Source organism: Copadichromis virginalis, linkage group LG12, assembly GCF_057382275.1.
Source record: "Copadichromis virginalis isolate Kocher_CV1m ecotype Utaka linkage group LG12, C_Virginalis_male_GT1.1, whole genome shotgun sequence".
NCBI lineage: Eukaryota > Metazoa > Chordata > Actinopteri > Cichliformes > Cichlidae > Copadichromis > Copadichromis virginalis.
The window spans coordinates 35,022,304-35,034,352 of record NC_140629.1 but is presented as its reverse complement, the minus strand read 5'-3'; the positions used below and the strand labels follow the sequence as shown (position 1 = coordinate 35,034,352).

Below are 12,049 nucleotides of genomic sequence, written 5' to 3'. Positions count from 1 at the left end.
TGGGATATAGAACTTTGTTAGTGTTGCTACACAAAAAAAAAAACCCTAACTTTTTTTTTTGTTTTTGTAATTAATTGTACAGTGCAGCCTGAGTCGGTTCCTGGCTATTGTTTGTTAATTTCCCACTTATCTGATTTCTTTGTTCCTCCTAACGTCAGTCACGATGTGGTCAACGGACCAAAAAAAAAAGAAAGAAAGAAAATTCAGTATGACCGGGAAATAGGTTGAATAAACAAATAACAAACTGGGTTATATGTTGGTTTGTTCAAGGTTCCTGTCAGTTAATGATTAACATCACTGTGCTCAGTAGCTCTGCATGAATCTGTGATCACATTCTCATGACTGAAAACGATCACATCTCTCTGACTTACATTTTTTCTTTTTAAAAATACAAAAAACCTTTAAACAACATCCCTCCATCTTGAGACAACGATGCCTTTAAAAGCCTTAAAAAACTGAACAGATTTCTTGCTTGTTATTTGGATAGAGGTGCATTTACAATGCAAGCGTATGCAGTGACCTGAAAAAGACCCACTGGTGACAGACATTAACAAAGCAAGAATGGGAAAGTGTTATGACATAAGGACACAATACAGTATCTGTGCTTTGAGCCCCGAGAGCTGCACCAAAAGACCCAAACAATTAACCTCTGAATTATTCACCTGACCTCTCAGGCCACCGAGCCACTCCCCATCTCCTCTTACATGATAAAACACTGACATTATGACTGACCTTTTAAACCTGATAAGATTCTCATTGTAGCATAAAGACTCAGATGTTTTAACATTAAAGACCTTCAACATGTGACAAAATGGATTTTCATGCGTGATAAATGCATTTGCGTAAGGCTGGACATTACTGAGACCTCACGTGACCTCAGTCAAAGTTTAGTCGGGGCAGCTGACGTTCAATCACAAGTTTCACATCTCGTAGCATTTTCTGATTAACCAAACAGCTTCAGTTTTCTCTTCACACAGAATCAGTTTGTAAAGTTTTTTTTTTAAATCACACTTCTGTTCATGACCAGCTTGACTAACTATGTTTTGACACCGATTGCTAGCATCATCAGACTGTTTATAGACACACTTCTTTGGCTCAGACAGAAATTTTTTCAGCAACTTCTAAACAATTCGTGAAATGTTTCAACAACATTTTCTCATCACTGTCAAATATAGACTTTATCCAACACTTTCATACATCATATATTAACAAAACTCACCAAAGCTTCAGATCGTCTTTGTTGATATTCACATGTTCTCATAAAAGTTGTTAAATCGGGCGACTGTGAGGTGGTAATGGCGGGGATGTGATGCAATTTTACGTTGGACGCAACATTAACACTAATTGCTCATTTGTTTTGGGGGAACAGAGAGCACAGCAGACCTGATTTTGTGCACGCACACAGGAGTACGAAAAGAAAGAGAGATGGAGAGTTTATTTTCCACTTCATTATAATGAGGAAAATGTATTGATACCAACAGGAAAGCATCGACTAATACTTAACCTTGTTTACACACAGCAGTGAATGATTAAGCCTACTTTGTTAAGTAGAGTATCAAAGGATAACACAAATAAAACAGTATGAAACCGTAACTTCTGCATGTTCCTTTTTTAAATGTTTTTTTATAGTTTTTTCAATATGTTTTATATGTAAAAACAGTTCACATGAACAGTGGACCAGCAGGGGAGTCATTTTAAGTCGAGCATGCCACAAGACAGTTGCAAATATTAGCGTGTCAGCGCCGTGTATTTGAAAACAGACAAACAACATTAAATCTCTTTATCATCAGCATTTAGCTAAACTACAGAGTCACGTAGTCATGCCATCTTTCCTGTTTCACATTTGAGTCAAAATTGTTATTAGCACCAGAATTAACGGGATCACTGTGGCCCTCTGGATTATTTTTCATCTCTAATAAAAAGATGGAGCAAACAAAGCATTGTTGTAGTCTCGTGACATCTGTGTAAGTGAAGAGAGACACTGAATAAAGCCTGAGCCCATTCACTCATTTAAACTGTGAATGGCTAAATGGCTCTTTTCCTACACAACAGAAGACTAGAGTTGGGTCATAAACTAAACGCACTTAACTTGGTTACATAAGTAAATTGCAATATAACTGCAACTACAGATGGATTGGGCAACCGGTATGAAAAGAGTAAACATTTAGAATCTGTGACAATTTTTAAGTGGCCAGTCGGAGGAAGAACCCGGGGGTTACAAAATAGGCCTGATTATACAGAAGTAGATGTGAAATTAACCGTAAGTCTCACCACGTGTATGACCTTAACAAATCCTTTCCCAATGAAGTCTTATTTGATACAAACTGATGTTTGGTTTGTGATTAGTGGTTTCATGGAGAGCAAAATAAACAATAAAGCCCGATATGCTTTAAAAGTGGGATCATCTTGTGACTGATTGTCATCTCTCTTTTCAAAACACCAAGATGACTTTGACTAAAATACTTAGTTCAGAACATTGGGTCAGATAACTGAGGCCAATGCAGAAGACCTTAAACCTCTTTCTTTATCTGAAGGCCAGCAGCTGGCAATAGCTGTTGTTGCAAAAACACTTCCAGCCCAATAAAAAGTCTATGAGAAAACGTCTTTCTGTCTTGAAATCCATAAATACTTTCCTGTTAAGTTTATGGGCTCTGTCACTCATTTTTGGCCACAATGTATAAAACAATAATAATATCCATCCATCCATCTTCTTCCGCTTATCTGGGGCCGGGTCGCGGGGGCCACAGCCCGAGCAGAGAAGCCCAGACATCCCTCTCCCCAGCCACCTCTTCCATCTTGTCCGGGGGAACACCAAGGCGTTCCCAGGCCAGCAGAGTGATATAATCTCTCCGGCGTGTCCTGAATCTGCCCCGGGGCCTCCTCTCAGTAGGAGATGCCCGGAACACCTCACCTAGGAGGCGCCCGGGAGGCATCCTTGTCAGATGCCCGAACCACCTCCACTGGCTCCTTTCGATGTGGAGGAGCAGCGGCTCTACTCTGAGCCCCTCCCGGATGGAGAAACTTCTCAGAAATTCTGCCCATAAAATTATGAACAGAATCAGTGACAAAGGGCAGTCCTGGCGGAGCCCATTACCCACCGGGAACAAGTCCAACTTATTGCCAGCTATGCAGACCAAGCTCTTGCAATGGTTGTATAGGGAGTATGGGGTCCAGACACCCCATAATAATATGTCCATCTTTTAAATCTTTGTACTACTGTGTTAGCTGTGGTATACTATGAAACCAGCTCATTGGATAACAGCTTGTCAATCACAATTCGTTAGCCAATGAGCGTGCAATTTGACAGTCAGGCCCATCCTTCCTTGTCATATTTTTTGGGTATGGCAGCCTTCAAAGATGTCAAAAACCAGTGGATAACATCGCACTAACTACATCCATCTTTTACACCATTTATGGTTTGAAATCAAAATGAAGGCGAGACCGACCATTGAACTGAGAAATCAGCCTGTTTTATACAAACAAATTCAGAAAGAGGCAGCGAGCTTGCCTCATGCTGATCAAAGCTTTTTTTTAAGTTTCCTTTCCATGTAAGTGGTTACACCCTAAAACATCAGGCAGGCTTACTGTTCAGTGTTGAAAAGTGTTTAAATGCTTTCGTTTTTATCTTGTATGCAGTATCAATCAAAACCACACTTTAGTTTATCTTCATTCAAAAACTGAGACAGGATGGCTGAAATCCAGACAATCCAACAGTCCATTTCTAAACCAACACAACAGTCCTGGTACAATGTAAACAAAATGTTAATGTGCCTGCTGTAAAAACTCCTTTTTAGTTGTTTGTTTTTTAAATGGGAACTCCATCCATTGAGCCAAATGTTGTTAATTTGGCCTTGCAGTTGTTGAGATGTTTCTGGGTGAATTTGGGAGATTCAGGTGGTAATTTATAGGGCTTAACGTCCAGTTACTTTTTTGCTACGCCTCTGTGTTTTGAACATACACCTCCTCAAAGTCACAATTAACACTTTAAACACCTCAGTGTTTGGCTGGGAATAGAAAAGTAATGCTTCTGCACCGTAAACTCAGGATGACTTCCTCGCAGTCTTCCGCTCTAGATGATGAAGAAATTACTCATCACTGACATCAGTGCTAAAACCGCAAAATGTGCTGACACACAATGTACAGCCATATCTTCTCAAATGATCAGTGTCACTACAGTTCCCAAGAACAAGAAACAATTCTTATTATACCAGGTGGTTTCTTTCTGAAACCAAAGAGGACTAAACTCGGGATCTGACAGCTGAGCAGTGCTGCGTGCTCAGACACCGTCTACAAAACAACAAACACACTCTTACGAGGAGCGCGCTGATAGAAAGTTGCCTCCTGAAGCAATTTTCGGAAACAGCTTTTTGCTAAACCGACACAACACAGAAGTAACCCATTGTTGTGGAAGCTTTCACGATGACTGCTACTGCAGTGAGGAGGGGAAAAGAAAGCGAAGCCGATATTTTCCCTTTCGACACCCAAGAATGCCAAACTTTTCTCTCCCACCAAAATCTTTCCGTTACTTTTTTGGGTTGCTTTTCCCTGGAGAGCGCAAAGGCAGGAAAAGCAGTGGAGAGACAGCTCTCGCCTGTTCACTGCAGTTTCCCGTTCAGCTATCTCGCCTTTCTTCTCCATCTCTTCCCCCAACTTCATCTCGACACTCCCCCACCCTCCAGCGTCTCCTTGACTCCCAGACAAGGTCAGCAATACTTGAGCAGCGACGCGGTACTTACCGTGCGTCCTGGCTTGGTGGAGGTGCAGTCTGAGCTGTGGCTTCCCTGCCTCTTCGACAGTGAAAAGTATCCCAACTACGTGAAGGATTGGGAGCTAATGTTTTCCTCCTGTCCACCAACTCGCTCCTGCCTCATTCCCCTCCTTCTCGTACGCTCTCCCCTCCTCTACTTCCGTCTCCATACACTCCTCTGCGAGGGCGCACTGTTTATTCGCTCAGATTCAAGTCACCAAAACACGGAAATTTACTATGACAGAAAGTTCTGAACGGAGAAGAGGCAAAGCAGCAGACTGGTCACGTTGTGTGAAAATTTAGTCAATCGTTGTGGCCCAATTGTGACCTCTAGTTGGCGAGCCTGAAACAAAACTTTTAAAAAGAAAACAGGATACCGGTTTCCTAAAAACCCACTTCTTCTAGAGGCAAAGGCAATTTAATGGTTTTCTATATGAATCTATAGGCAGCAAAACGGTGTCACACCCCCGAATAAAGGCTAAGGGACCAGGAACCAGGAAAAGAAAAAGCCAAAACACAGTAAAGTGTAAAACAATAAAGTTTTATTGACAATGACTCAACTACTCAAAGAAACACACCGCTATTTCAACCAAACAAGAGACCCACAACCTAAAATATCCTGCTAAAAAAAAGGAAATGATTCTCCAAGTAAAAGGGAAACAGTCCTGCTGCAAGAAGAGACTAGCTATTCACTATGCTTGTGTAGTCATCCAGGTCATGGTTGACTAGCTAGTCACTAGTTTCAGACATACCCTGTAAGCCAACGCTACAAGGTGACCGACTCACTGACTGAGCAGCTGTTCACCAGCTTTTATTCTGCTGGGTGGCTGAATGAAGCCAGCTGTGCACTCCTGAGCTCCTCCAGAGAAACAGGTGGCAGCTGTGTTCAGGAAGAGATCGGGTACACCCTCCCAACACAGGCCTGCCTGCTGGACTGTAAGAACCAAAACTCAAATGAAATTCATCTTTCAAAGAAAAAACAAATATATATTCAAAAATGTTATTTTATATCAGTGTTTATAAGTCAAAAAAGAAAGAAAGAAATAACACGTCTCTTTAATGCTGTTTTATAAGAATCACAGTCACTGGCTGCATGCACATAGTAGCTTGTTTAAGTGGTCGCAACTGATTCTTTTCTTTAAGGACGAGTGCTCTCATTTTAATCTTTATTGAGATATACTTTGTAAAAAATAAATGCTAATAATAATCTCCCCAAACCTCAGCTGACACCTGTCAAATGCTAAAGGGGTTTGAATAACTTTAACTGAAGGAGAGTTCAGTTAAAGTTCAAGAAGGAAGTGGTGGGAGGACTAGCCTCTTTAACCTGCACACCTGTGACGCTCATTTCCAGACCTGTTTTTATTCTTGATGTGTAGAGTATCTTTGCCTGATTCAAAGTTCAAAATAATCCTTATTTATTACCTGGCTGCTCCAGACTGCTTTCCGTTTAAGCCAACACTCTGACTTGCTGCAACTTGCAAACACAAGGTTTGAACAGCAGGTGGGTGGAGCTTCACGGCCTGAGATGAAGATTCAAATATCTCCTTCTGTTTATTTACTATGATACAAAGTGAAGAGTAGGAAAACGTGAAACTGAACTTTTAGAGCAGAAACAAAAACATCTTTATTTTATCATATTTGATAAAAGCACCCACATAGGCAATAAGGAACAACATGTCAGATGCATTTTAAATGTTTGTCTTTTTAAGGAAAGGCAAGTTTTCTCACAGGTTGCTAAACTTATCTGACGTGTAGCTCCTGTAGTAAAACAGTGACACATTTAACTGTTAAAATACAGCTTTTATTCCAGATTTGCCAGCTTTAACAGTTCTTTTACTTTTATTCTGCTGCAGCTGTGGTAAAGAATGTTTCATTGTGGTGCTGTACAAAGTAAAAGCTGACCACGTTTTCTATTTGAAAACTCGTATTTGTTAAACTGGTGCTAAATGTAGTGTAAAAATGGCAAACGCTATCCGAGTAGTTAAATTGTCTTTCACTTTCTTTAGCTGCTGCACAAATCTGTTTAGTACATTATTGAAATCTTCAGGATGTCTTGACAGTTTCTCAAAGTCTCTTCTTTCTTACACCTTCATTTCCTGAAACTGGCATTTACGACTTTGTTTCCTTTTGTTTTTACACCACTGACATGTTCCTTTCTTTTTCATCTCAGTTTTGTTTGGTTGAAAGTTTCTGCAGCATTTCTCACAGCTCCCTGTCTGAGGTTTCAGTTTCCTGAATACCAAAGGAGGAAACCACTACTGCTTAAAGCCTAAAGTCTAACGCAACTCCAGAAAACTCAGAGAAAGGTTGCAATGTTCAGCAGCTGCAACTAAATGATTTTTATCAGTAATTGATTATTATAAAGGTGAAACGTGCCACAGTGATGACTGCATAGAGTATATGTACCAGTAGGAAAGGTTGAGGACAACATTTTATAAGAATGTATAAAACAAAGAAATTAAATGTTGCCATATATTGTAATCTAACAACGTATTAACACTGTTGTGTTCGTGTGTGCTTCTGTGAACTGAGATCTCTACTGCAACAACCTTCTCACATTTTGGCTTTTTTATGGAATTCAGGCTTTCACGTCACTTCTCGTCATAGACCGCCATGCACAATGCTGAAAACAGCATTGTGCATGGCCACAAGGTGTCGCTAAAAACATATTTTTAAAAAGCACCTTCATGTTCAAAGTTTCATACAGTGGGGCAAAAAAGTATTTAGTCAGCCACCGATTGTGCAAGTTCCCCCACTTAAAATGATGACAGAGGTCAGTAATTTGCACCAGAGGTACACTTCAACTGTGAGAGACAGAATGTGAAAAAAAAAAAAAATCCATGAATCCACATGGTAGGATTTGTAAAGAATTTATTCGTAAATCAGGGTGGAAAATAAGTATTTGGTCAATAACAAAAATACAACTCAATACTTTGTAACATAACCTTTGCTGGCAATAACAGAGGTCAAACGTTTACTATAGGTCTTTACCAGGTTTGCACACACAGTAGCTGGTATTTTGGCCCATTCCTCCATGCAGATCTTCTCGAGAGCAGTGATGTTTTGGGGCTGTCGCCGAGCAACACGGACTTTCAACTCCCGCCACAGATTTTCTATGGGGTTGAGGTCTGGAGACTGGCTAGGCCACTCCAGGACTTTCAAATGCTTCTTACGGAGCCACTCCTTTGTTGCCCGGGCGGTGTGTTTTGGATCATTGTCATGTTGGAAGACCCAGCCTCGTTTCATCTTCAAAGTTCTCACTGATGGAAGGAGGTTTTGGCTCAAAATCTCACGATACATGGCCCCATTCATTCTGTCCTTAACACGGATCAGTCGTCCTGTCCCCTTGGCAGAAAAACAGCCCCATAGCATGATGTTTCCACCCCCATGCTTCACAGTAGGTATGGTGTTCTTGGGATGCAACTCAGTATTCTTCTTCCTCCAAACACGACGAGTTGAGTTTATACCAAAAAGTTCTACTTTGGTTTCATCTGACCACATGACATTCTCCCAGTCCTCTGCTGTATCATCCATGTGCTCTCTGGCAAACTTCAGACGGGCCTGGACATGCACTGGCTTCAGCAGCGGAACACGTCTGGCACTGCGGGATTTGATTCCCTGCCGTTGTAGTGTGTTACTGATGGTGACCTTTGTTACTTTGGTCCCAGCTCTCTGCAGGTCATTCACCAGGTCCCCCCGTGTGGTTCTGGGATCTTTGCTCACCGTTCTCATGATCATTTTGACCCCACGGGATGAGATCTTGCGTGGAGCCCCAGATCGAGGGAGATTATCAGTGGTCTTGTATGTCTTCCATTTTCTGATGATTGCTCCCACAGTTGATTTTTTCACACCAAGCTGCTTGCCTATTGTAGATTCACTCTTCCCAGTCTGGTGCAGGTCTACAATACTTTTCCTGGTGTCCTTCGAAAGCTCTTTGGTCTTGGCCATGGCAGAGTTTGGAGTCTGACTGTTTGAGGCTGTGGACAGGTGTCTTTTATACAGATGATGAGTTCAAACAGGTGCCATTCATACAGGTAACGAGTGGGGGACAGAAAAGCTTCTTACAGAAGACGTTACAGGTCTGTGAGAGCCAGAGATTTTCCTTGTTTGAGGTGACCAAATACTTATTTTCCACCCTGATTTATGAATAAATTCTTTACAAATCCTACCATGTGGATTCATGGATTTTTTTTTTCACATTCTGTCTCTCACAGTTGAAGTGTACCTCTGGTGCAAATTACTGACCTCTGTCATCATTTTAAGTGGGGGAACTCGCACAATCGGTGGCTGACTAAATACTTTTTTGCCCCACTGTATGTTTTATTCTTCATTTGTTTTCAGTAATCATCCTTTTCAGATGGCTCGCCTTTACTTTACACACATAAATTATTATTAAAAACATAAAAATCCATCAGCAGTCAGTGACTGCAGCCGGGAAATTCTTAACCACTTTGGTCATGGTCTTCCTCTAATTCTTCTTTGTCTTCTTACTCTTTTCCAGGAGTGAACACGTCATTCAAATAAATCATTTGGACACATTTGAGTGGTTAAATGTCTCTTTAGGTACTTTTTTTTACTAGTAGCTTGCCACAAAAGACAAAATGTGTTCCCATTTCTTTAGTTGAATCTGATCAAAATGCCAAAGATAGTTTGACAGGAATACATTAGTATTTTTACACCAACAAGGTGATTCCCAAATAGCTATTCACAGAACATTGTGTGTCCTTGAAAAATATTTAATGAAACAAGTGAGTGGCATATTAAAGAAGTGGCAGGGCTAAAAGTAGCTGATGAATAGTATCTGAAAGTCAGGTTCTTGAGAAATAGGGAGAAAATCCAACAAGGACAAGTTACAGAACCTGAGAGATGCATCAGGCCTTCAGTTGATCCATGTACAGTTCACTGTAGCATCATCAGAAGGGGTCTCAGTGGAAGTGTGGCTGTGAAGAAGCTATTTCTAAGGAAGGGAAATGGGGAAAAAAAGACCGGGTACACCAAATTATACAAGAACTCAACTGAAAATCAGTGGCGACTCATATTGTGGAGTGACAAATTATGAATGCAGAGAAGTACACTGAAAAAGGAGACTGGCTATTTCTTGCAAGTTGTCTTGTGTTTTAAAGTTAAGTGTTAATTTACCTCAGTTGTTTAAGTTGCTGCCAAAGAAAATCATTTGTGCAACCAATGTCCACTAGTGAATTAAGTAAATCCAACATGTTCTTTTTTTCAGTGTATGGTCAGAATTTTAATACTATCACTACTATCAGGAAAGCAAATGATGGACCTTACAATGGCTACATTTTTCAGCTTGACACAATGAAAGAATAAATAATAAAGGTTCATGTTGTTCAGTTCCTCGAATTATAGAAACAGAAACATGTGCGAGCTTCTTCACAACCCTGTGAGGAGGGCTAGGTAAGTTAAATAAAAATTTGAAGGAAGTTTAAATTAATCAAATGAATAATGTGGCTCTTCATGTACTTCCAGGTTTTTCTCTAAAGAGAGATTTGTGTTACCATTACACATCGTACAGTGGAGAAGATTATAAAAGGATTGGTGACAAAACACTTTATTTCTTCATCACGTCCTCTAAAGTCTGGAGAACTTTTGTTTTTTATGTTTAGAGTATGATCCAAAATAAAACAGAAATAAGAAAAAAGTACACACAAATTAAACAAAAAAACAAATAAAAGAAAATGTATTTAGAATATACTAAACACCTCTAAATTCTACGTGCAAACATGATTACCATACAATGAAATGAACATATTGGTTTGTTTGTTTGTTTTTGTTTCTCAAATATATTCAATGTAACAAAGCCAAAGAGGTGTCTTTGCAGTATTTCCATGGATGAATGAGCAATATGTGATTCTCTGTTGAAGACAAGTTTAACTTACAGTGAGATGCAGGAAATCATGCATATCTTTGCTAAAACAAGACTTGTTTAAGGTTAACATGAGGAAATAAAATGGAGTGATAGTGTACAGGCATCAGTATACAGTCCTCTGAAAACAAACTAATCCAAACAACATCTGATTAAAGGTTGAAAAAAAGGCTACAAGTTACTGTCAGAAGGATGGAGGAAGGCAACAGTTTTAAAAGATGTTCAAGAACTAGAAGACCTAAAGGTGGGAAAAGAAGGAGTGCAAAGAGCCTGAAAACAGGTTCAGATAAGCTGTCAGATGGGCCAGAAACATTTTCCAGCCTGATCTCAGCGGAGAAAACAAAAAAAGTTTTCTGTCACTAATTACAAGTAAATGCAGAGAATTTAATCCTTTCACTGCAGTTTTCACATTTTACAAATCCATCCAGTGAACTGAATTAGATCCTGTATGGGTGTAGCTGCATGCCTGAAGGCCTTTATTGTGTATATACACAATTCTGAGCCTCATTTTTACTTAGAATCATTCGATTAGAATCATTCTCATTTCCTTCACTATTTTCACACCAGCACGTTAGGCTGCATTCACCACGGTTTGACCACTAGATGGTGCTCTGCCCTCAATAATTGCATTTACATACAATGTCAACAAAAAAGTAATTCAAGATTAAAGTAATACATTTACACACGTGGTTCTATTTACCAGCATCTTTTCGTTAAAAAAAACCGTGTAAAAACTAAATTTTAAAACGTTTTATTTATTTTCTCAAAATGCTAAGAGGCATGTGTGTTTCAGAGATGAATCCTTTCATTGTCTTTGGTGTTGTATCTTATCCACCGGTGAGTGTGTCTAGTTTGGCATTCTATTCACTTGTGACCCAAGGTTTTTCTTCTTGCCTCAAATATTCAGTTTGCACAGCTCACAGCACACAGAGGAGTGTTAATAGCATTACTAGAGACAGTAGATAACATTAACATGCATTGTATTTCAAATCAGTGACACTACTTACCCCTTCTAATCTCGTTAAACTGATTTCATTAACTGTCACATTGTGCATACTGCGATTACAAAGGTTCTGTAGACTAAATCATTGACTTTAAACACATTTCTCTGTATTCTACTTATTTTGATACTGCTTCAGCATTTGTATTTTAATTCGACGTGTCATACGGGTAAACACAATTAAGACAGTTGATACTTTTATGACTCAGTTTGGGTTTTTCTGTGCCATAGAGTAGCTAAATATACAACTTAACTGGTATTTTCTTCAATAAAAATGAAGTTAAAGACCACGTTAATTACTTTGTAACACTGTTTATCTTTTTTCACAATAATTAAGTTTTATATATATATATATATATATATATATATATATATATATATATATATATATATATATATATATATATATATAATCGTT

The 12,049-nt window shown here is 39.4% G+C and overlaps 1 protein-coding gene across 1 annotated transcript in view; it reads right to left on the bottom strand.

Annotated features, from left to right (window-relative positions):
* The window catches only part of LOC146697497 (phospholipid-transporting ATPase ID-like), a 51,045-nt gene extending 46,069 nt beyond the window's left edge, over positions 1 to 4,976 (bottom strand). Inside the window, exon 1 of the mRNA XM_085476276.1 lies at positions 4,737 to 4,976. The gene's annotated coding sequence lies outside the window, so the exon portion shown is untranslated. The remainder of the gene's footprint in view (positions 1 to 4,736) is intronic.
* Positions 4,977 to 12,049: the final 7,073 nt, after the last annotated feature.